The sequence below is a fragment of the Dipodomys merriami genome, unplaced genomic scaffold (assembly GCF_024711535.1).
Source record: "Dipodomys merriami isolate MVZ:Mamm:240054 unplaced genomic scaffold, mDipMer1.0.p SCAF_1261, whole genome shotgun sequence".
Taxonomy (NCBI): domain Eukaryota; kingdom Metazoa; phylum Chordata; class Mammalia; order Rodentia; family Heteromyidae; genus Dipodomys; species Dipodomys merriami.
Window position 1 is genome coordinate 51,588 of NW_027202562.1, and position 26,500 is coordinate 78,087.

The following is a 26,500-nucleotide window of genomic DNA, read 5'->3' on the forward strand; positions in this document are numbered from 1 at the left end:
CCTGAATAAACGGCAGAGAGAAGAGTCCAGTGTCGCGTCTCCTTGCTGGTCGAGGCGGTAGCGACATGTGTGTGTGTGTGTGTGTGTGTAGGTGGTATGGTGTAAGAGATAGCAACTGAGTTTCAATCTTCTCAAGGTGAATATCTAGTTTTCCCAGCACCATTTTCAGATCCAATTTTTTCTCTGGTAAAAATGAAACAGTACTGATTCAGTTCACTCTAGAAAGATAGAAGTTAGACAGGGACACAAAAGAAATAGTTTGGTCCAGTATTCTGTTTAAATACAGGGCTCAAGCTTTTTGTTTTAGCTTTTAGTTTTGTGGCGGGCACTCTGCCACTTGAGCAACACTTTCACTCCCAGCTTTTTCCTGGTGAATTGATGAGAAGTGTCTCTTGAGTAAGTAGTATTATAGGCCTGAGCTTCTGGTACTGAGCTACAAAAGAAAACAAATTTAAATTTTCTAATAGGTTTATTTTTACAGCATAGTTATGGTATAATACAGGTATATCCATATGTCGCTACCCGCCTCGACCAGCAAGGAGACTCGACACTGGACTCTTCTCTCTGCCGTTTATTCAGGACCTTTTTTTTTAATCTTGTGACCCCAACCCCGGGGAGAATTCCCCACAGCCTTAAGTACCCGCTGGGTAGCCAACCCTGATACGCCACGTGGGAACCGCCAATAGGTTCAGGTGCGCGGAAGCAAGCCAGATTCTTTGCCTTAGCCATATCAGGAGTTGTTTACCACGAGAGCACTTGCCATCGGGAAGGCGGAGGGCGGAAGCCGGCGCCATCTTCCAGGTGCGGCCTCTCGCAGCTCTCTACAGTTCCCCCTTTTTTGTTTAAAGAACACAGATGAGAACAGAGGTCTGATCCCTGTTGTGCAATGCAAGGACTGCATACAAGCCTTCTCCCAGAGGGTACCTTCTCTAGGGATGACTCAGCCTGTCCATTGATTCGTTTTTCACAAGGACGGGAAAAGGCGAATCGAACCCGTGTGCAATCAAACATGCTCTCCTCGAGGGCAAAACTCATGCCTCTCGACTGCAGTACTTTGGCTTTGCAATCTGTGTTCATTGTTTTAGGGTGGCAAGCCACGCTTAGGGGGACTGACCTGCTCCAATGACTGTAAAGGCTTGGATAATCATGGCTGCACTGCGATGCTGAGAACCTCTAATTTGGCAAATGCACCACAGACATACCAAGGAGGCTAACACCAGAAGGCCTATCAGGGCTCCCAAACCCGCCCCCTCCTTGAGATGATTCATAGCAGCGGAGATACATGAAGATAACCCCTCCGCCAATCCAGCATCCACTCAGGTCGAGTTCACCATGACGATGGCAACCGTGAGCTGTTCCATCAGGCTGTCGAACTCCCCAGTTCAATTACCTAAAAGATAACTAGACAACTGTTTAGACAAATTTGCAGCATTTTTTAAATAGGTTTTTTCCTGGGCCTGAACTCTGGGTCTGGGTGCTGTCCCTCAGCTCTTCAGCTCAAGGCCAGCACTCTACCACTTGAGTCACAGCGTCACGTCCGGCTTTTTTCATTGTGCTTATATGGTGCTGAGGAATCGAACCCAGGGCCTCAGGCATGCAAGGCAAGTGCTCTACCACTGAGCCACCTTCCCAGCCCTTCTCCTTAAGATGATTAGGTCAATAGCATTAGGAGCATCCTCAGGCACAGACACCCAACGAGGCATTCGGGTAACTAAAGCATATTTAAACTTTGAGGCATTCCAGCATTGGGTTAATGTACAAGGTAAGTTCTTCCATACTCACAATGAACAAAAATGGGGGATACACGCACAGAGGTAGGCCTGTGAGTAATAGAAGATTTAGGTTTAACACTTTGGCCGCCGCAACCCGTAGCAGTTGCCACAACACCAGTCACGGTACCAGAACCCGAAGAGGCTGTAATCAAGGAAACAGTTATGCATCATGTCGTATGGGCATCGGTCTCGGGAACACAGACAGGGTTCCCCATCTTGGTACTGGTCTTCCCAGTTGCACCATCGCAAGGATGAGCAGGAGGACCATCACCCCCCGCATCTCGTGCCTCTTCACACTGGGCTTTTCTAGTGAGGCGTTCAGGCACCCACACCGGATCTTGTTGGTCCTGAGGAAAAACACAAACAGAGCCTCGTGCCCATGTCAGTACGGGATCGGGCCCACGCCAGAGCCCTGTCAAGACATCCTTCCATTTTACCATCCCTTTTGCTGGGCCATAAGGTTCATTATGTCTATCTGCTGCGGATTGACTCTGAGCATCCAAATTTAAAAAATTAATAGTAAATAAAGCAAGAGAAAGTCTTTCCTTTGGGGTACGGCCATGGCCAATTCCCCCCTTTTGTTATTGTAGGCACTCTTTTATCTTGCGGTGAGCACGTTCCACAATGCCTTGGCCTTGGGGATTGTAAGGCAAACCATGTATAAGTTGCACCTCCATTTGATGACAAAAGGAGGCAAACTGTTGTCCTGTGTACGCAGGTCCATTGTCAGTCTTAAGTTGATAAGGTTTTCCCCAGGCTGCCCAGGCCTCCAAACAATGGGCAATAACATTGCGTGCCTTTTCTCCAGCCGAGGACGTGGCATGTATAACACCTGAACAGGTGTCCACAGACACATGTACATATTTTTGGTGTCCAAACTCAGAGATGTGAGTCACATCCATCTGCCAAACTTTTAGCGGGAGCAAACCCTGGGGATTAACCCCAACACTAGGCGGATGCTGATAAATTACACATCGAGGACAGTCTAATATCACCTGTCTCGCATCGGCTCGAGAAATTTGAAATTTTTGTTGTAGTGCTTTTGCATTAACATGAAATGTTTTATGAAAGGTTTTGGCTCTGTCTAAGGCAGAGCTAATAAATACCCATTCTTGTCTGGTCCATTGATCCACTACATCATTTCCTTTGCCCAGGGGTCCTGGCAGGCCCGTATGAGCCCGAATATGCAAGGGATAAAAGCATGATTTTCTCTGCCAAATCAACTGTTGTAATTGTTGAAACAATGGACCAACCGGACTGGAACTCTTAATAGGTCCGGCAACCTCTAAAACCTTGAGAGCATTAATAACATAAGCAGAATCAGATATTAAATTAAAAGAAAACGGGCATGCTTCAAAAACTTTTATAACAATTTTTAACTCTACCATCTGAGGAGCACCGGGCTGAAACTGGTGTTGTACCGGTCGCTGTGCCTCAACCATGTATACACCACATCCCGTTTTTGAGCCATCAGTAAATACATTAGGGGCACTTACAATAGGTTGAGAAGTCGTTACCTTAGGAAAGATAATTGGGTGTTCCTTGAAAAACCCCAAAAGGGGATGTTTTGGAAAGTGGTTGTCTATTTGTCCAGTAAAGCTACATTGTAAAATAGCCCAAACATCTATAGTAGCACACAAAGTTTGAACTTGATGGCTGGTGTAAGGAACTATAATGATAGACGGGGCAATTCCAAAATACTGTAAGCATTGTTGAATTCCAGAGAGTGCAACACCAGCCACAGCAGTAGGGTAATATTCAATAGACTTGGCTGGTGATATTTTCGGGTGAATCCAAAACAACGGGCCTTCTTGCCACAACAACCCAGTAGGTTGAGACAAGGTAGGGAGTATACACAGGGTAATACTCTTGTCTTCCTGTATTCTCTGTAAGCAGGCATTTTGTAATCTCTTCTTCTATCTTATGTAAAGTCTCTCTTGCCTCTTTGGTTAACTGTCTAGGAGAATCCAAAGCAGAGTCTCCTTGTAATATAACATAAAGGGGTCTCAACTCATAATTTGGTAGCTTTAAATAGCTTCTAACCCAATTAATATCTCCTAACAATTTTTGAAAATCATTTAAGGTTTTTAGATTATCTTTTCTCAACTCTACCTTTTGTGGAGTAACGCAATTTTTACATATTTTCGCTCCTAAGTAATCTATAACCTGGTCCTGCTGTACCTTTTCAGGAGCTATAAACAGTCCTCTGTGCTTTAGCATCTCAATCAAATCCACATACGCCTTTTCCAGCATATGTTTACTCTTTGCTGTTAGTAAAATATCATCCATATAATGAATGCATCTTAATTTGGGATATTTTTGTCTAAGAGGGGCAAGAGTTTCATCCACATAAAGTTGGCACATAGTAGGACTATTGGCCATCCCCTGAGGCAAAACTACCCACTCATATCTTTTATCTGGCTCCTCATGATTGCAGGAGGGAATAGTAAAAGCAAACCTCACACTGTCTTGATCATGCAGGGGAATGGAAAAAAAACAATCCTTTATATCAATCACAATAATGGGCCAAAAGGCCGGCAGGGAAGAAAGCAAAGGTAGGCCTCGTTGTACGGGGCCCATAATTTGCATCTGGTTATTGATGGCTCGTAAATCGTGTAACAAACGCCATTTTCCAGACTTCTTTTTAATAACAAAAATGGGTGTATTCCACGGGGATACTGATGGTTTAATGTGTCCTTGGGTTAACTGTTCCTGTACTAATGTCCTGGCGGCAGTTAATTTTTCAGAGGAAAGTGGCCACTGAGGCACCCACACCAGCTCCTCTGTTTTCCAGGATATGGGGATCCCTCCCCCAGTGGCCCCTAGGAAAAACCCAAGCCCTGCCTGTGGTTTCTCTGGTACACTTTAATAGGCTCCTTGTTCCCTCGTAGAAATTTACCTAGTCCAAAACTGGGGTGATAACCCATACGCACCATCATGTCCTGTGATGCAGGGGAATAGTCATTACTTAATTTAAATCCCATTTCTTTCATAAGGTCTCTGCCCCATAAGGAAACCGGGAGCTGTAACACATAAGGCTGTATTATACCAGAATGTCCTTCTTCATCACTCCAGTGCAGCTGTCTCGCACTCATGTCAGGGGCCTTAGCATATCCCAGACCTTGTAAGGTTTGGGAGGACGCTTGTACAGGCCATCCTGATGGCCAATCTTTTCTGGCAATAATGCTCCTGTCTGCCCCAGTATCCAAAAGGCCCAAAATTTTCTTATTATCAACATTGAGTTCAAGAACTGGTCTTTGGTCCAAATCAAGAGACAGGAATGTTAAGTCTGTTCCCGTGGATCCAAAACCCCCTTTTCCTCTTAGCTTGGGCTGAGCCGCAAAATGGTCATGTAAACTGGGTAAAATCAAAAGCTGAGCAATTCTATCTCCTGGGGAGATGGCTAAAATTCCTTTAGGAGATTCAACCATAATCTTTACAATTCCAGTATAGTCTGGGTCAATCACACCAGGATGCACCTTAAGGCCCCGCAGAATTGTGGATGACCTCCCTATCAACAATCCCACCGTGCCAGGCTCAAGGGGTCCTTGGAAGTCTGTGTCAACTAACTGGACCCCCATTCGGGGAGTTAATACGAGTCTGGTGGTAGCACAGAGGTCCAGTCCTGCTGAGCCTGCAGTGGCTCTCCGTGGTCCTTGGGGTGCCGGAGGGTCGGCCACTGTTCTGGGTTCCTGTCCTGGTTCTCGACTGCCCCATATATTTGCGGGCCCTGAGGGCGGGGGCCCTGCTGCCCGTTTTTTGAATGGGCCTGCATTAAGGTTCGACCGTTGATGTCTTTCACAGATCGGCATTCAACTGCCCAGTGCTTCCCCCTTTTACATCTAGGGCACAGCCCAAGCCGCTTAGGCTGTTGTCCCTTTCCTGTTTCTATCACACTTCCTCTTTCAGGGCAATTACGCTTTATGTGTCCCATCTTGCCGCATCTAAAGCATGCACCTGAGCCTCCTCCTTTCTTCTGGGTTAATTGCACCACAGCAGCAGCTAATCCAGCATTAGTTAGTGGTCCGCCCAGCTCTCTGCATACTTTCATCCATGCTTCTAGTCCCCTATTCTTATATGGGGTTATGGCGGCTCTGCATTCCTTAGTACACTGTTCGTAAACAAGCTGTTTAATTAATGGCATGGCTGCGTCTGGGTCACCAAAAATTCTGCCAGCGGCCTCGACCATACGAGCAACAAAGTCCGAAAACGGCTCCATAGAGCCCTGCAGGATTTTGGTGAGATTGCCACTCACCTCGCCTTTATTTGGTAAGGCCTTCCATGCCTTTATGCCAATTTTATTGATTTGTTCATAAACTTGGACCGGGTAGCCTATCTGCTGATTGGCGAATCTCCCCTGTCCAAGCAGCATATCTCTGTCCCAAGCTGGGTTTCCCCCAGCCTGATTGGCCGCAGCCTCTTCACTAGCAAATTCAATCAAAAAAGCCTTCCAATCTAAATACTGACCTGGGCTCAAACAAGCTCGTGCGAGCCCACTCCAATCACCGGGTGTCATGCAGTGTCTGTTTAGGGCCTCCACCTGGGCTACAGTAAAGGAGGCCGTGATTCCGTATGTCCGCACAGACTCAGCTAAAGATTTTATCACCTTAAAATCTAAGGGTTCATGATACCGCTGTCCCTGTGGATCCTGAAATATTGGACAGGCTAGATGTAACTCGGTTCTGACCGCTTTCCACATGCCTGGGCTGAAAGAACAGCCGGGGCTGCCACTTCCAGGGTCCTCCGCATAGAGCGGAGGGGCCGAAGGTGTGGGGCGGTGCACGGAGGGCGTGCATTCGTCTTTATCTGGGTCCTCTCTCTCCTTCCCTTTCCTCCTCTTTCTTATCTTTGTTTTTTCTATTTGTTCTATGAGTGATTGTAGTTCCTCTGAGTCTGTAGACTCAGAGGTCTCTAGTTCGGCAAAATCAGGGCATGACCCCCCCCTGCTCTCCTCCTTTTCGCTGTCTGCCCTTTCTGATCTTTCTTCCTGCAGCATTTCTAAGGCGGCCTGACCATTCTCTACCGCCTCACTGCAACGCTGGTCCTCGAGACAGCCTCTTATCAGTTTCCATATTGGTCTCACTCCGCTCTTAAGCGTTCCTTGTTCAGAGGCAAAATCTAGGTCCCTCCCTAGTTTCTCCCAAGAGGCCACCGTGAGGCTTCCAGAGACAGCGAACCATGGGGCAACGGTGTCACATTCATTCAAAAATCTCTCTAAAGTACTCTTTTTTATTTTTAACTTTTTTGAGTGCAGTAGCTCATTGAGAGCCAAAAAAATTGGGTGCGAAAAAGAAGCGCCCATGTTTTAAACATTTAAAGCTGGTAAACAAACTTTTACTTTCACTTTTGGCTACTCTATTGACTAGCCCCGGGTTCTCACTCTCTCTTTATCTACTGAGAAGAGCAAAAATCCCTCCCGCTCTTGTGGCGGATTCCCCTTTTACCTGGGAACTTACTCCCCACTCTTGTGGCGGATTCCCCTTTTACCTGGGGACTTACCCCCGCTTTTGTCGCGGATTCCCCTTTTACCTGGGGACTTACCGGTGCACCACCCTGACCGCAGAGAGTTCTGAGTCCTCGTTGGGGTTATGGCTGAGTCCCCGTACGGGCCGCCACGTGTCGCTACCGCCTCGACCAGCAAGGAGACGCGACACTGGACTCTTCTCTCTGCCGTTTATTCAGGACCTTTTTTTTTAATCTTGTGACCCCAACCCCGGGGAGAATTCCCCACAGCCTTAAGTACCCGCTGGGTAGCCAACCCTGATACGCCACGTGGGAACCGCCAATAGGTTCAGGTGCGCGGAAGCAAGCCAGATTCTTTGCCTTAGCCATATCAGGAGTTGTTTACCACGAGAGCACTTGCCATCGGGAAGGCGGAGGGCGGAAGCCAGCGCCATCTTCCAGGTGCGGCCTCTCGCAGCTCTCTACATCCATATATCCCATACATATTGTGGATTGTTTTCTTTTGCTTTTGTTTTGTTCCAAGGGCTTGAACTTAGGGTCTAGGTGTTATCCCTGAGCTTTTTTGGTCAAGACTGTTGCTCTACCACACTTTGTTCCACACTTTGGATCCACACTTTGATCCACACTTTGAATCCACACTTTGTGTTCACACATGGATCAAAGAGAAGGGTTACAAAAATATTTTCTTTTCTTTCTTGCATCTTCTTGAAGGTGTTGGAGAAGAGAAGACCTTTGACAAATGGGGCTATTGGGTATTTGACTTATTGTGAGATGTCTGCTTATCAAATTAAGACATTGTTCAAAGAGCACATTTGAACCAGTCTGTGTTTACATATACAGCATCCAGAAATAATGAAAAACAAAACCAATCAAAAAAGAGAATAATCACTCATTTTCCTGAGTATGAAAACCCAGAAAAATGTTTCTATGCCCTATGAACTTTGACCCCACATGCTATAGCAGGATTATTTTGGTATAGATTTTCTGGCCCCCTTCATCACACATAGCATGAGGAGTGCAGGAGGAGCAGCTTAGCAGGAAAGCAGCTAGGCAGTGTTGAGATGCAATGCAGGCCCCTTATGGACCCTCTTGATCTAGGTTCTGAAGAGCATGCTTCAAGGTAGGAGCAGTGGGAGTCAACCCCAGAATGGTCAAGCTGAAATCCTGAAAGCCTGTGAACAGCTTTCTATGCCCTGGATTGAGTGAGTTTGCTGATTCTTACATTCATATTCTTCACCCAATAAACAAACATGGCACCTCAAAGCAGAGTCCTGGGCCTGCCCTAGTCCTTGTGAGTGAAAGGTGCTGGAAGCATAGGAAGCACAGTGATCTAGCAGGCAAATCTGGAAGCCTGAAAGGCCATGGAACGCCAGCCCTGATTACTCAGAACCAACAGATATCCCTTGCATTGGCCCTGAATTCCAGGAGACTTGGCAGTTACCTCTCAATTCTGTGACAAGTAGGCTAAAGGCAATTCTGTCTGATGAATGGTGACAAGATGCCTAGAATTACCAACTCAGGCCCTAGGAAAGGCTGGAGTTCCAACTCCAATCTCCACTAATCATAAACGAAGGCCAACCAGCTGTATCAATAAAGCCATGTGTCTCCTTGGATAGTAGTTGAAGCTGGCAACAAGTGTCTCACACCTATAATTCTAGATACTCAGAAGGCTCAGATCTAGGGTTTGCAGAAAAATCTGGGCAGAAAAGTTCTGAGACTCATATTTCCAGTTAACTAACAAAAAAATCTCAGTGAAACTTTGGCCTAAGAAGTATAGCGCCAAGTGCTATACTTGAGTGAAAAAGCTGAGTGAGAGTGTGAGACTCTGAGTTTAAATCCCAATACTGCTGTTCACACAAGGTGTGTACTTACACACACATGCACATATCTCTGTGCATCACCTCCTTCTGGGATGCAATAATAGATGCTGAGAGTTAGCTCTAGTATCAATATTAACTCATTTCCAGTTTGATGACTGTATTCTACACACAGCAGTAGTGTGAAAGCTTCTCAGAAAATGAGTCCCACCACGCTTACAGTGACTGAGGATGGGCATAGGTGCATCCCTTCTGCTAGCTTTTGAGGGACCTCACTGTGCATCTGTGGACATTGTCTGTTCAGAAAAAAATCCTCTTCCCACAGTCACCAACAGCCACCAGAATGTGGGGAGAACTGGTCTGAGTAATGATCATAGGATCTTTATTTCATCTTTGTTAGATGTTTTTGCCTCATGTGGAGTCAGGATGTATGGCAAAGATGATTTTAATAGTTTGATGCACAAAGAGATCATTGAACAATTACTGATATTTACCATGTAAGCACAGGGTACCAACAACAACAGTGATTGCATATTCTATTGATGATTCTTTGTTTTTGTTGTTGTTGTTCATGGGAATTGAACTTGAGGCCTGGGTACTATCCCTTGAGATTTTTTCACTGAAGGCTGGAGTTCAATCACTTGAGCCACATTTGGCATTTTTGTGGTTATTTGGAGATAATAGTCACTTGGAAGCCTGGAGCTGGAGGTTTACCCCTGTAACCCTAATTACTTAGAAGTCTGAGATCTGAGTGTCAAGATTCAAACCACCTGGGCCAGAAAGTCCATGAGAGTCTTACGTCAAGTTACCATCCCCCAAAAGTCAACTGGGATCATCATGTCTCAGCTTCCTGACTATCTTGGATTGCAAGTGTGAGCCATCAGCAGTTTATTTGTAACAAATAAGCAAATAATAAAATAAATAATAATTGTAAAATAAATAATAAATACTATCTCTTTAAATAATTTTAAAGAGATTTTCATTTTATTTCATGTGGACAATGCATGTTGATCAGTGTTACCCTTTCCATTATTGTCCACCCTCCTTTTGTTTGAACACAGAGTCTCTGTATATTCCATGTGATCTTCTTGTTTCAGTTTCTTGAGTGTTGAGATTATAGGCATGCACCACAATGCTTAGCTTTGTAAGTCTTATTCTCAAACCAAAGCAGAATGCCAAGCAATATTTTCCTAGTTTCTGCTGCACTACATTACAAATATGCATTAATAATGTCAGACTTTTCTTTTTTTTTTTTGGGTCCGGTCATGGGGCCTGAACTCCAGGTCTGGGCACTGTCCCTTAGCTCTTCAGCTCAAGGCTAGCGCTCTACCACTTGAGCCACAGCGCCACTTCTGGCTTTTTTCTTTTTTTGCTTATGTGGTGCTGAGGAATCGAACCCAGGGCCTCATGCATGCAAGGCAAGCACTCTACCACTGAGCCACCTTCCCAGACCAAGAATGTCAGACTTTTCACACCCTGAAAATGTGGTCCACTGACATCACACTGCATACAATATGCATGGTACATGGGGAAGTTAGCCAAGTGGTCTAGGCTCACCTGACACTGAGTCCCATGTAAACCCAGGTGTATTCTGATGCTGCTGGGTGAAATATTCAGTAGATGTCTGTTAAATCTGGTTGATCTATGCAGTTGTTCAGATCTGCGGTTTCTCTATTGAGTTTTTGCCGAGTTGATCTATCTAGTGGAGAGAGTGGTGTGTTAAAGTCCCCAACAATTAATGTCTTTGGATCTATGTGGGATTTGAGTTAAAGTAGTGTTTCTTGGATAAATTTGTGTGCTCTGTTGTTTGGCGTATGGAGATTTAGAATTGTAATATCCTCCTGAAGGAGCAATCCCTTAATTAGTATGTAGCGACCTTCTTTATCTCTTCTCACTAATTTTAATTTGAAGTCTATTTTATCTGATATTAGGATTGCAACTCCTGCCTGTTTATGGGGGCCGTTTGCTTGGTAGATTTTGTTCCAGCCTTTCACATTGAAAATGTGTTTGTTTTTAAGGGCAAGATGTGACTTCTGAAGGCAGCAGATAGAAGGATCTTGCTTTTTAATCCAACTAGACAGTCTATGTCACTTAATTGGTGAGTTAAGTCCATTAATGTTGAGAGATAGGACTGAGAGGTATTTGGGAGTTCCTGCCATTTTATCCACCTCCTTGGGGGCTGCGGCAACTAGGTTCTTCCTATGGTTCTTGAATTTTCAGTTTGGGTGAGGTTTCTTGGCCTTTATTGTGGTCTTCTATGTATAGGACATGTTTAAAAATCTTTTATAGGGCTGGTTTGGTGGAGATGTATTGTTTCAGTTTTTCTTTGCTATGGAAGGTTTTTATTTGACCTGAGGTTATGAAGGAAAGTTTAGCTAGATGCAGTATTCTTGGTTGATAGTTGTTTGTCTTTAGGGCATGGCATACATCATTCCAGGCTCTTCTTGCTTTGATTGTCTCTGCTGATAAATCTGAGGTGATTCTAATTAGTTTCCCTTTATACGTGATTGATCTTTTCTCCTTGACAGCTTTAAGGATCTTTTCCTTGGTCTGAATTGATCCTGTGCAGATTACAACATGATGGTGGGATGTCCTGTTTTGGTCTGGTCTATTTGGAGTTCTAAAAGCTTCTTGTGTCTGAATAGGCCTATCTTTTTGCATGTTTGGGAAGTTCTCTGCTAAGGTCCTATTAAACAAATTTCCTAGACCATTAACTTCTGTCTCTAGGTGCTCCTCTACAACTATTATCCTCAGATCAGGCCTTCTGATGGTGTCTTCAAAATGTTGAATAGATCTACCATATTTCTTGGATTTGTCTTGGATGGTTGAATGTTTTTTCTCTATAATATCTAGGCTGTCTTCAATAACTGGGATTCGATCTTCTGCATGGTCTAACCTACTATCAAGACTTTCTACTTTGTTTTTCATTTCTTTTCCTTCTAATTGTTTGGCTTTGTTGGGGCTTTGTTTTAGATCTTGTATGAACTTCTTTTCTTCCTTAATTTGTGCTCAGTGTTTATTCTCAAGTCACTTAGTTGGTTGGTTATGGTTTCCCTGGACTCCCATTCCTGGAAGGTGATTTCTGAGGATTGCAGTTCAAAGCCAGTCCTGGCAGGAGCATCTGTGAGACTCTTATCTCCAATTAACCACCAGAAAACCTGAAAGTTGTGCTGTGGCTCAAGTGGTAAAGTGCACACCTTGAGCTAAAGAACTCAGGGATCGTGCCCATGCCTAGAGCTCAGGGATCATGCCCAGGCCCAGAGATCAAGCCACACGACCAACAAAAAGAAAAAAGAAGGAATGGGTTAAATGTTAAATAAATCTGAACTTATTTTAGGTTCTATGAATTCAGGAAATGTTACAATAATGGAAATACATTTTATTTCATAATACCAGGATTTGAGATCAAATGGGTATTATGATTCCTGTTATAGAACAAGATAGATTCAGAGTTAAGAGTGAAAAAATCTGTAGGGTTTAGGAAAACCTGCAATTTATTTCAAGAATTACAAGTCAATTTCAGTTAGGATGACACAAAATGAGGGATTTTCATAAATTATATAATTGGGATACCATTAGGGTCAAGCTTATGGTTAGGATTACAGCCATGATTAAGGTTAGAGTAAAGGAGAAAAAAATGAGGCTCAAATTGAAGGTAAATTTTAGAATAAGCCTGGTAAGAGTTAGAATGAATGTGAACTAGAGTATTGCTATATTAGAATCTACTTACAATCAGGCTTATGGTTATTCTCAATGTTCCAGTTAAGGTTAAGTTTAGGGTTAGAAAATGACTAAGGTATTGGGAAAAAATTGTAACCTATGTTTGGAAGGCTTACTTGAATCAAGTCAAGATGAGTGAAAATTAGTTTACTTGTGTTAGTATTGACATATAATTTATATTAAGATTAGGGTCAGTATTTTGTTCTGATTATGATTAGTGTTATGAATAAGAATATTTTTAGTATGAAATTGAGTTTTCACTAAAAAGTGGAAGCAAAAAATGTGAGATTGAATAGTAACTAGAGCATTATCATTATATTTATTTCTCAGTGATCATTCTTGTAATGATCAATGAGAGTTTTCCAGCCAGGTTTCAGTTGAGAGTTAGCGTTAAGTAATGGACTAGATGATGAGTAAATCTGAAACTGTTTTAGGGTACAGGGGTTCATGAAAAGGTAAGATCAAGGGAAACTACCATATTTTTCCTGATGTGAGAATTTGAGGACACATAATGGTTCATGTTAGGGAACAATATAACTTCAGATGTAGAGTCAGGAAATTTGTGGGAATTAGGGCAAATTGAAATTCATTTCCATAGTGCAAACTGGAGCATTCACTAGAATGAATAAAAACTAGAATATTTTTTTAAACATTAGAATTGGACTATCATTAGGGTGAAAGTTAGGTTTCCGTTCTAGATGGGCTTAATGTTAGCATTAGGGAAATGGAAAATTTAGGGTCTAATTGAAAGTAAATTTTTGAAAAACAAGTCAAGTTACAATTAGGATGAATGTGAAATAGGAAACTGTTCATAATAGAACGATTAGGGTATGATTAGTGTGAGGGTTAGCCTGAATGTTCCAGTTAGGGTTCGGGTTAGAAAAATGGCAGGATATTTAAGTAAAACTAAAAACTATTTTGAGAAAGATGAGTTGAATCAAAGATAGGATAAATAAAAACTAATATATTTGTGTGGCTTTTAGAATTCAAAGGCAATTGGTTCTAGGGTTGTGGTTACTTTTCTAATTTATGAACTAATGAATTAAAGGCACAATTCTTTCATTCTTACAAACCAAGACAGTCACAATTTGGGGAACAAACTCAAATTTCTACATGAAAATGTGTCTTAAAATATTTTCAAACATAAATAATAGTGAACAAGGTGTCATTTATTAAAATTAGGTAAGTTGATGATACAGCTTTCAAAAATATACAAGCACATGGGACAGAAACTCAGACATCTTATCAGAAAAACAGATATTCTACTTGCTCTAGTTGGGAAATTGTGTGTGTGTGTGTGTGTGTGTGTGTGTGTGTGTGTGTGTGTGTGTGTGTGTGCGCGCACGTGTGTGCGCGTGTTTGTGTGTGCATGCGTGCATGTGCGAGTGTGCTTGCACCCACCACAGGTCTTAAACTCAGGCCTGGGTTCTGTCATCATCTTATTCAGTGCAAGGATGGCACTAAACCACTTAGCCACAAGTCTTCTTCTGGCTTTTTAGCAGTTAATTTGAGATACATATCACATGGATTTTCCTGTCTGGACTTAATCTTATGATCCCCAGCAATCCTTGGATTAGTGTTACTGTGGGTGTTACCACAAAGTGACAGTTCATTAATCTGGGAACAATATAGAAGTACTTGTGCAAGATACAAAGTAACCAGTTCATTAATTTGGGAGAAACACAGGATCACATTAGATTGCCTTCAAACACATTGTTTCTGATGAGTTTATCTGAACCCCAAGACATAACCAAAACATATTAGCCACAATGTATGAAGTAGCACATATTTATGGCACAGGATATGTACAATGAATTAAATCCTGAATCAAAAGTCTTTGTTGGTTTTGCTATTTAAAAACAAATCAGAAATAGATGGTCATTGAGATGAAGTCTAGACTGGAGGCCTGTAGTGAGCAGCAGAGCATCTGCATAGTGAGCACAAGGCACTGAGTCCAACCCCCAGGACCATAAAGAAGAGGTAGAAGAAAGTGAAAGTGTAGGAGAAAGAGGAAAGGAAAGGAGGAGAAAGGTGTAAGAGAGGAGGAAAGGCATAGCAGGAGGAAGAAGAGGAGGGGACAGGGAGAAAGTTGAAGGGAAAAGGGATGTAAGAGGGAAACAGGACCCTGGGGAAAAGAAGCAGGAGAGGAGACAGAAGGAGAAAGATAAATGTAATATAACAACAAGAATTGTTGGAAAAAATTTTGCATAAGTGATCTGCATGTGCATTGCAGGATTATTTTTAATCAGTGAGAAAGCTAGCACGGTGACAATATGGGTGATACCTGTTGTTCGGTCATTTTATTTTCTTTCTTCAGTGAGGAGTTCAGAAGAAATCCTGTTTGGTGTTTGACAGATATATTCAGGATTTCTTTTTCATGAATTAAACATGGGAAGGAACTATATGCAACCTCCCTTAATTAAAAAAAGAATAGAAGCTATATTTATTAGTATTACTGTGCATGAGGAAATCGTGGAGATTTTTGGTTAATTCAAAGGGCTCCATGCAAAAATATACGACAAGAGGGAATTAAAACTGTTTTTAAAGTATAATACATTATCATTGATGAGAAGTTTTAGTGGATGTTTTTCTTTTTCTTTTTCTTTTTGCCTGTTGTTCAGTGCAGCAGCAAGGCTGTACCCTGGAGCCCTTTCGAAGTCACCACATGAACCTCAATTTCTGTAGTCCCTGTGGGTGTGGGTGCCTCCTCAGGTCACCCGTTGAGAAGTGGGTTCCCCTTCCTTCTGGTGGATGTACAGTGAGGGGATGTGTGTGCATGCTCCCCAGCATTGCCAGATGAGCCCCGCCCATCCTTCCCACCTCCCTTCCCAGTCTCAGTTGCTCCATTTCACTCAGGATCTGGCAGCCATGGGGCTGGAGTTGAATCCACTGCTGCCTTCTCCTCCTCCAGCGGTGCTGGTACTGGTCTGCAGTGGTCTTAGGTGAGAGTGCCATCCCAGGGTGACTCCGTTCTGAGGTCACTGCCTGCCCTCATGGGTGTGGGGTGGGGGGACACCATGTTTGTACACTGTACAGTCCACGGGAGAAGGAAGGCTGGGCGGGCAGTCCACCCCTTTGAGGCCAGGCAGCCCAGCTGTGGTTCACCTTATCAGTCATTTATTTATTTATTTATTTATTTATTTATTTATTTATTTATTTATTTATTTATTTATTTATTTATTGTGAAAACACCATACAGAGGGGTTACAATTACAAGGGCAATGAGTACATTTCTTTTTTTTTTGGGGGGGGGGGTCCGGTTGTGAGGCCTGAACTCTGGGCCTGGGCGCTGTCCCTCAGCACTTCAGCTCAAGGCTAGCGCTCTACCACTTGAGCCACAGTGCCACTTCCAGCTTTTTGCTTATGTGGTGCTGAGGAATCGAACCCAGGGCCTCATGCATGCAAGGCAAGCACTCTACCACTGGGCCACCTTCCCAGCCCCAATGAGTACATTTCTTATCAAGCCCTTTCCCATCCTCCTCCCCCCACCACCAAAATTGTAAAGTTCATTTTTCGACATAACGACTTGTACATCTCCTTGTTGCAATGAGTCCACCTGTATCCCTATTTAAACTATTTGTTTTTGCCCTTCCCCTCCACAAATTATACCAACAGCAAATACAGAGAGAGCAGGGGGTATTCAAATGCTTTTCTTTCACTCGATTATTTCTAACATATTTATAAGATGATTTCTTTGTTGCTTTGTATGTCCCTCCTCCACGGTATAACCCCTGCTCTCACCTCATCAGTCTTTAAGGTGGTCTGGAGACTGGAGTTGTGTGCTGACCCCTCTGCCAGAAGGCTTGTGACAGCTGCCCAGCTCAGCACCCTGGAGCCCCTTTAGCATCCCCACAGACTTCCATTTTCTGGTCCCTGTGAACTCGGGTATGGGCTCATCCCTGCATATGCCCATCAGTGCCAGAGGAGTCTGGACTTTCAATGCACCAGCTGCAGCACCAGGGGCCTGAAGTCCTTTGGCTTTGCTGTGTAGCCTCCTCTGTCCTTTTGGTCTGCATGGGCCCAGATCTGGGTGACATTCTGGGGATGCTCCGTTTGGAGGCTCACTCCCTACCCTTGTTGTGCTCCAAAGCAGGGAAATGGGTCTGGCCTTGGCAGTGTAGTCCACACAGATGGAAGGCAGGACTTGGGGTCTGCCTTGCCTTCCCTCCTGGCTTTGGCCCCTGAGGCTGGTTTGCTTGATCTGGTCACTGATGGAGCCTTGTTGGCCGCAGCCCACCACAACAAGTGCTGCACCTGCTGCAGCAGCAATGTGATGTCCTGGGCCCCCTCAGGGTCACCACAGGGACCTCTGATGGGTCTACATGCGCTGGGTGTGGGTGTCATCCCAGGACTCCCATTAGGAAGTGCCACTCCCCTTTGTGGTACTGGAAGCAAGAGGTGCCACATATAATTTCTACGTTCTAACATTTTCCTTCACTGAGATAAACAGAACTGGGAGATTTAAATAACTTTTATAAAAACCAAATATTTAACCTATATCACTTCAACCTGTTAAACTATTGTAATATTTTTTATCTAGTAGTAATTCTTTTTTTTTTTGCCGGTCATGGGGCCTGAACTCTGGGTCTGGGCGCTGTCCCTCAGCTCTTCAGCTCAAGTCTAGCGCTCTACCACTGGAGCCACAGCGCCACTTCCGGCTTTTTCTGTTTATGTGGTGCTGAGGAATCGAACCCAAGTCCTCATGCTTGCAAGGCATGCACTCTACCGCTGAACCACTTTCCCAGCCCTCTAGTAGTAATTCTTTCTGTAATTACTTATTTTACTTTTGAATGTAACTAATAAATATTTTGTGTGTGTTTTACTATTCTAGTATAACTTCGTTTGCACTACTTACATACAATTTTTTTTCAAATACTGATATTTAATCATGTGTTTTGGATAAGAGTTTTGTTGTACTTTTATTTCAGTTTGCCATTATGGCCTTATAAATACAAACAATAAAATCCATTTTTGTTAGTATCAAGTTCAATGATTTTGGACTATAGACTCAAGGATATAGCATTATATATCATACAGTAATATGTATCACTTTGTTTAAAACTGCTCCATAAAATAAGTAGTAATTCAGGTGGCAGCCACTTCATCTGGCATGCTGATCCCTCTGGTGAAGTAGGATCCTAGTGGCAGTCTGTCCAAATCGGGCCCTTGTGGGCACCTCGCCTGGGACTGTGGGAGAAGATCAGGGTACACCTCCTGTTGGGCTAGGGCAGCAACCCAGTAGCTTCTGTGTGAATGACACAGTGCCACTGACTCACATCTAGCACCTGCCTGCCCCGTGGGCCTGGGCTCTGAGGATCAGCCCCTGGGAGCACACACACACCGTGGGGCAGAGACCGCCCACCTAGGAAGGAGTGCAGACTGAATAGAAGCCACTCTGTGGGCCAGCTTGTACAGTATTTATCCTTCATGAAGCAGGGGACAATTCTGCTCCACTGTGGGGAGAAGAAAAGAAAGACAGGCCCAGGAGGGGTGATGCCAACTTTTGTATTCAGGCTGGCAAGGAAACTTTCCTCCACGCACTCTCCAGCAGGCTCAGGAAGCCCTTCCGTGCTCCTGGTCGATGGAGTAGTAGCCAGGAAACTCACGTCTGATACTCCTGGCTGCTCTTTTGGGTTTGTTTGTTAATTTATTCAGAGAGCCTCTCCCTCAGACAGCAAAGTTATATTCTGGGTTTTGTAAAACGTTCTGCATCTGAGCATTCTCAGTGTTTGGTTTTTGTGTTGTTTCTTGTAAATGGGTTGTAAAATTTGTGTTTTAGGTTTTGAGGTGCAGGAAGAGGAGCCAGAATATGAACACAGTTTCCTATAAGCCTTTCATCTAAAACTGAAAACAGATTCTCTCTAAAACTGCATTTCAGGAAATAAATTTGAGAGGGGAAAAGGCTCTTTTATCATGAGATCAAAATGTGCTATTTTTTTTAATATTATTTTATTTTATTTGAGAACATACTGTACAGAGGGGCTACAATTACATGGGCAGGATAATGCATACATTTCTTACCAAGCATTGCAGCCTCCTCCTTTGTTTACCCTTCACCTCCCTTCCCAGCCTCCCCCCTCCCCCCACCCAATTATACCCCCCTCCCCCCTCCCCACCGACTTTGTAAAGCTGAAAATGTGCTATTTTTATATGCATGTTTTATACGTTCAAAATACAATTAAGTAATTCACTATCTAGGAACAATTTTTCAGATCTAAGATATAAGTGTTGTGGGAGCTAGAGGCAGGGTTATTGTGAGCTTTATCCAAAGGGAGGGAAGGAAGTTAAAATCCATAGATGACTTTGTAGAATCAAAATGGTAACACAAAATAAGAATCACAAAAAACCCTCTGTGCTATTCGGGGTCTTTTATTCTTCCATAATAATTTTTGGATTGCTTCTTCTATTTCATTTAAGAGTGAGATTGGGATATTGATAGGTATCACATTGAATTTGGATATAGCTTTTGGCAGTATTGCCATTTTCATGATGTTAATCCTCCCAATTCATGAGCATGGGAGGTTTCCCACTTCCTTAGTTCTGCTTTCTTTTTCTTTTAAAGGTTTTTAAAGTTTCCATCACAGAGGTCCTTCACCTCTTAAGTTAACTCCTAGGTATTTTATTTTTTTGTGCGGCTATTAAAAAGGGGTTGCTTTCCTAATTTCAGCCACACTCTTATTGTTATTGGAATACAGGAAAGTCATTGGTTTCCGAGGGTTAATTTTATACTCTGCTAGTTTGCCAAAATTTCTGATCAGCTCAAGTAACTTGGGAGTGGAGTCATGGAGTTCTTTAAATACAAGATCATGTCATCTGCAAAGAGGGAGAGTTTTACTTCATCTTTCTCTATTTGGATCCCCTTTCAGTTTGCATCTTGTCTTACTGCCCCAGCTAGCATTCTAATACTAAGTTGAAGAGGAGTGGAGAGAGTAGACATTTTTAATCTCACTCCTGTATTTATAAGAAATGGCTGTAACTTTTCACCATTAAGTATAATGCTGGTTGTAGGTTTGTCAATCCTTAACAGAAAGAACAGTACTGGAACAATATCAATTCCAAATTTCAAACTCTACTAAAAAGCCATAGTAAAAGAACAGCTTGGTACTGACACAAGAATGGACCTGAGGACCAGTGGAATAAGACTGAAGACTCAGAAATGAATCCACTGACATATAGCCACTTACTCTTTCACAAGGGAGCTAAAAAAACAGAATGGAAGACAGACAGCCTTTTGAGTAAATGGTGTGGGAAAAATTGGTTAAACACCTGTAGAAAACTAAAGCTAGATTCTGTATATGTCACCCTGCATGAGAATCAACTCTGAATGGATCAAAGACCTCAAAATAAAAGAAGACACCAAGAAAACATTACATGAAGGAATAGGAATAAATCTAGGGTTTTTTTTTTTTTTTTAGCACAGACAGAAATTTTCTTAATAGAGAGCCAGAAACAAAAGAAATCAAAGGAAGTTTGGACAAATGGGATTGCATGAAACATCAGATCTTCTGCAAGGCAAAGGTCATAGCTAGCAAGATCAATAGAAAGCTCACATACTGGGAGAAGATCTTCTCGACACAAGGTCTTATATCTAAAATATACTTAGGACTCAAAAAAAAATCCCCCAACAATAAATCTTAAAACAAACAGCTGCTCAATAACTAAGTGGGCTAAAGACTTAAAGAGAGACTTCTCTGAAGAGGAAATAAAAATGGCCATTAGACACATAAAGAAATGCTCAACTTTTCTGGCCATAAAAGAAATGCAAATCAAGACAACATTGAGATTGCACCTCACTCTAGTTAGAATGGCAATAATCAAGAAATGTAATAACAACAGATGTTGGAGGGGATGTGGTTAAAAGGGAACCCTACTGCATTGTTGGTGGGATTGTAAACTTGTTTAACCACTTTGGAAAGCAGTATGGAAGTTGTTCAAAAGAATCCGTGTAGAGCTCCCCTATGATCCAGCAATCTCACTTTAGGGCATTTACCCAAATGATCACAAACAAGGTCATACCAAAGCTGCCAGCGCAACCATGTTTATTGCAGAATTAGTCACCATAGCTATGATATGGAATCAACTCTGATGCTCCTCAGTAGATGAATGGATCAAGAAAATGTGATATATGTCTATATATATGTATATAGATATAGACATACACACACAATGGAATTCTATGCCTCCATTAGAAAGAATGCCATTACCCCATTTGTTAGGAAATGGAAAGACTTGGTAAAAATTAAATTAAGTGAAGTAAGCCAGGCCCAAAGAAACATAGGTCCATGGTTTCCCTTGTTTGCAAGGACTAGTACATGTCTAGGACAAGCAGAGAAGATCAAAGGCTATGTACATATGACCATATAAAATGATGTTAAGCGAAATGTACCCCAAGTCAGAGACATAGTGGTTTTTTCTTTCTTGCTTTTGTTTTTAATATAATGTACTATGTGATTCTTTTGTAGGTACATCCCCCCCATGGTATAATCCCTGTTTTCACTGTATTTGATCAAGTGTTCTGCATTTTGTATATACATTTTTGTAATTTGGGGAGTGGAAGGGATATAGCAGAATGCTTAAATGGGGATGCAGGTTGACCTATTGTGATGATGAGATGTAGAGGACACTGTGTCAAAAATGAATTTACAGTGTCGGGCAGGGGTCAAGGAGGGGAGGTGGGGAGGGAAGGGCTAGGGGAAAAACAAAGGAGGAGGTAACAATGCTTGATAGGAAATGAACTCATTACCCTACTCATGTAACTGTAAACCCTCTGTGCAGTAATTTTACAATAAAAAATATATAAAAATCTCTGCCTGGTGTAGATTTCCAATGCTGCCCTCGGCATTGCATTTTTGCCTTTTTTGGCTGTGGTTAGGTCTGCCTGTCCAGTGGATCAGTAGTCTTCAAGGCATCTTGGTCCTGAAGTGGACTTGGATTATCCATTGGTTGTTGGAACCAGGCCAAGGACAGGACAAAACCACTTCCAGGGCCTGGCTTCTTCATTCCCCATGCAACTAGGATTGCAAGCAGTATTTCTCTGAATTTGTCCCCAGAAAAATCACTGAACCAAAAGGCAAAGTCACCAAACACCTCCCCTCCTCCCCCCATCCCTCCTTTCTCCCTCCTTGGGAAAATACAAAATAATTTTGCAGGTTTTAGAAAACACACAAATTGCCCACCACCTCCCCTGGTAAACTAGGTTTTAAGTCACTAAGTCATGTAAACAGATAATGCCCCATTCATTATTCTGGACAACATCTTCAGGTTGTTGGATGCTTTAATTTGTTGTTGTTGTTGGTGGTGGTAGGGGGGCCTGAACTCTGGGTCTGGGTGCTGATCCTGATATGTTCAGCTCAAGGCTAGTGCTCTATCACTTGAGCCATAGTGCCATTTCCACTTTTTTCTGCTTGTGTGGTGCTGAGGAATTGAACCCAGGACCTCATGCATGCAAGACAAACACTCTACCACTGAGTCTCCTTCCCAGGCCTAATGCTTTAATTCTTTAAAATTTCTTCTTGTCAGTTATGAGGTTTGAACTCAGGACCTGGGTGTCAACATATCCCTACTTTCTTCAGATCAAGGAGAGCCCTGACCGCTTGAGCCACAGTGCCACTTCCTGTTTCTAGACAAGCATCTCTCAGACTTTCCTGCCAGGGTTTGCTTTAAGCAGCGAATTTTTAAATTATATTTCTTCTACGTGTTTATTGGAACATTACAGTTTTTCTGAAATTTAAAGTTTTCTATAAACCTTTGTATTCAAGTAATCCAACAGCATTAAATATTACATTTAGAAGCTATCCTATAGCACATCAATTTTGACATTATTATGGTAAGATGAAAATCTTATTCTTTGTAGAAAAATCCCATTAAAGTCTAAATGGGAAATATGCTAATTTCAGCAATCTTGAATCTCCTTCCTCTTTTTTTTTTCTCTCCAGTATCTTTTCTTGTTTTGGAACAAGTGTCATGGACTGTCCAACAATTTAAAAGGAAGCTTAGTCCATTAATTTTATAGAAAAGGAATGCAGCCTGCCTGCATGTGAAGGCAACTTTGAGTGTAATGTTAATCTGATAATTCACATCATTGAATTTTCAAAGTTGTTTTGATAAATTTTTGTTAAACCATTCGTTAAAGAGGTTCCAAATAGCAATAATAAAAACCAATGTTTTGCTTTCTAAGATGGTTTTAAAAGCTAGTAATTCAACAAACACATTCTATCCTTCCACGATTCCATGGTGAAGAATTTCTCTTTTATAATTGCCCTTACCACTGACTCCCTCCCTTCAATCTTGCAGCTTTATTCAGTTTTATTGTTACAGCTTTCATTTTGGTACTAGCATCCGTAATCTCCTTGTAGTATTTGACAATGAGATTTCATTTGTTGTTAGAGAGCTCAATTTATATTTATTTATATTTCCAAAGGCAGCCTCTTGAGCATATCATAGAGCATAAAGTCTTGAATATCATTAACGTGATCTTATACAACTATTCCATAAATTAATATAAGTACCACATAAATGTGCATTTTCATGTAATTTTTAAAATGCAAAGTAGTTACATATATATGTCAAAAATAATTCAGACCACTAGTAGAAGAGACTAAGCTAAACCTTTTGCATCTTCATCAATATTCTTTGTAAAATTTTCTTTCACCTTAGAGCCTTCTTTTCCTAGCAAGAAGTTATAAGTGATGTCCTTGGATTTTAGTGACCTCTGAGTAACCTCTTTTCTTTCCACCACCAGTTAGTCCCTCATGTTAAATACCTGAGGAATAACTTGGCCCAATGTGCTTGCAAGAGGAGTACCCAAGTCGACTGTCTGTGCCCAATCTACCCTTTGTTTGGGAATGGGGTATCAGAGAGAGGGGTGTCAGGGATCAGGTAGCTGGAACCATGGTGTTATGAATTATGGGTAGCAGAAAAGAGTAGTAGAGACTAGGATACCAGGGAAAGGGTAACTGTGACTGTAATTGCTGAGTTGCAGTGTCAGGAAATTGGGTAGCAGCAACAGCTTTGCAGGGGTTGGGGTAGCTAATACAGGCATCCAGAACTGTTTAGCAGGGACAAGGAAGCATAGACAAAGTGAAAGAGCAAAAGTTGTGAGGGATTGTGGGGCACAATCAGGGTAAAAAGGTCATGAGTGTGCAAACTGGGTAGCCAGTACTATGGTAGAAGCAATTTTCATGGTGGACTGATGTGGTGCAGAGCTCTGGGTTTGCCTCTCCAGTTTTGGCTGTTAGATCTTTAGGGAAACTACCTCTAGCAGCTATTATCAGCTTGTTGTGTTCAGGCACGTGCCATCTATAAATGTCTACTCCAAGTAGATTGCATTCTTTGACACCAGTTATAGGATTTTTGCTCTAAGCATCCTGAGAGACCACACTCCACAATGCTGCAGAACAGGCTCCACATAGTGAGCTGCAATCACCTCATACAACTCTTACTGCTCCTCTCCAATGTCAATTATGATAGCAAGGGATCTGAGATGTGCTCAGCAGCAGTGCTCTGGGAAGCTACCAATTCTTACTCTGGCATTCTGGGAGCTCCCTAGCAATGGGAAAGAGCACTTGCTGTGGCTCTTCCAACTTCTCTCTGTGGCTCTGGACAGCCAGACTCTTGTACCTCAGGTGGGTTACTTTGATGTCCAGGTGGCCTCAAACTTGCTCTATCTTCTCTCTCTAGGTGCTCTTCAGCTTCAGCTTCAGCTGCCTCTCCTTTTCCCTCCAGGTAGCTCACTTCATCCCCACATCCTTTGAATTCTGCTTCATATCACACCAAGGCCTTCCACTTTCTCATTTACCTCTGTAGCTGTGAATCTGGCACAACAAGCTATATGTAACTTCTGTATCTGTTTATCAAGATTTGAGCTGGAATCCAAGGTGGTACTAGCTCACTGAGAACATGGGAAGCATCTTAAATACTCCCATGCCATTCACTGCTCATTGAGAAAGATGCAATTGTGTTGTGGTCAGTCTCTCCTTCTCCATTTCTGGCTCAGCAGAATAAAGTGAAGTCACAATGGAGCTACCAGACAGCTGCTATGTCAGAAAGTGACCCAACGAAAGATAATTTTGCGAGGGGATACTTATCAAATGTTGTAGGATGAATGCACATATTTATAGGACACTACTAAGGGCTTTCATCTGACTAGTTATGTTATGTCCAAAATGGCAGACCAATCTTAGGCTCTCGCCTAGATCTTCCTGTTTTGAAGGCCCTGAAGACTCCTACATACAACTCAGACTTAATGACATGGGTAAATAAAACAGTAGGTGAGAGCCGGGCGCTGGAGGCTCACGCCTATAATCCTAGCTACTCAGGAGGCTGAGATCTGAGGATCGCGGTTCAAAGCCAGCCTGGGCAGGAGAGACCATGAGACTCCTATCTCCAATAAATCACCGGAAAACTGGAAGTGGCGCTGTAGCTCAAGTGGTAGAGCGCTCTCCTTGAGCTGAAGAGCTGAGGAAGAGAACCCAGGCCCAGAGTTCAAGCCCCACTACCGACAAAAAAACAAAAACAAAAACAAAAACAGTAGGTGAGTATGGATTAGTATTCTGAAGGTATGCTAAGGTGTTGTCTTGTCATGACTACCATGAAATCAATGTCCTTTCTCTGACCTTCACCATAGTTCTTTATTTGGCAAAATTGGCAAGTTTCTTAGTGTGCCACTTTCTCCTGTTAGTTCAGTGCACAGGTTAAAACTGAAGAATTATAAAAATTAGGGCTGAGTCCATTTTACAATTTGCTAATTTGCTAACTGCTGATTCTGCTTCTGTAAACTTGCTTACACTGGCACTGACCCTTCCCTTCCCAAAAATGAGTTAACAAGTTTCAGGGACCAGATGTCGGCCCCAGGACAAGGTCAGTGGTCGTAGATAAAGAACAGACAGTACGTGTTCCTCAGTTCCCATTTAGAAATTCCCCAGACAGGACCTTGAGATAACAACCACCTGGCAAGACCACAAGCTAAGCCAAATGTCAACCAATCATAGGCCTGTAACCATGTAAACCCCCCTTAAACCAACCATGGGCCAGTCATTTTACAAAGAGTGTTACAAAATTTCCCGCATGGCAAAGTGATTGTTGGCGTATATGATGACCTTTAAATGAACCAATCATGGGATGCTTTGTGTTATGCGTTAATCTTGTGGTTTTTGCCTTTAAAAAAGGGCTTGTAACCACTTCTCGGGGCTCCCTGTCTGCTCGGGACAGAGAGTCCGTTTGTGCAAACGTCAAATAAACTCCTCTTGCTTATTGCATCTCCCGGCCTGGAGTCTGAGTTTCTGGGGCGCCCTCCCTTTGACGAAAGTATCCCAGGAGTCTGGGGTCTTTCAAAAACATTAAGCATGCCAAACCATGGGTTTCCATTGTCCTAGTAGAAGTTTTGCATTCTAGGATCTTCCTTCTAGGTAAGTCTATTCTTGGGCCCTCATATGCATATGCTCACAGAAGTGAATGTCTCACAAACCATGGAACATAGTTGGCCAATGATGATTAGCTCACACAGAGACTCAAGAAGTTTGGGTCTGTAGCCTTTCTGAGAGGCCTTGGACTAGGTACTGTGGGCAACATTGACAGTAATTCCTCAGAGCAATACCACTGGCAGCAAGTGAGCCCTGACTACTACTTAGCCCTTACTAGTTCTCCCTCGGGTATGAACACATGAACAAACCCAGTTTAGCTTATTGCACAGTGTCCTCATCAATGAAATCATTTTGAGCCTAGGAGAAA

The 26,500-nt window shown here is 42.7% G+C and overlaps 1 long non-coding RNA gene across 1 annotated transcript in view; it reads left to right on the forward strand.

The window, feature by feature from the left end:
• The window catches only part of LOC138824124 (uncharacterized), a 67,240-nt gene extending 41,288 nt beyond the window's left edge, over positions 1-25,952 (forward strand). Inside the window, exon 4 of the long non-coding RNA XR_011371006.1 lies at positions 24,452-25,952. This is a non-coding gene — a long non-coding RNA (uncharacterized lncRNA). The remainder of the gene's footprint in view (positions 1-24,451) is intronic.
• Positions 25,953-26,500: the final 548 nt, after the last annotated feature.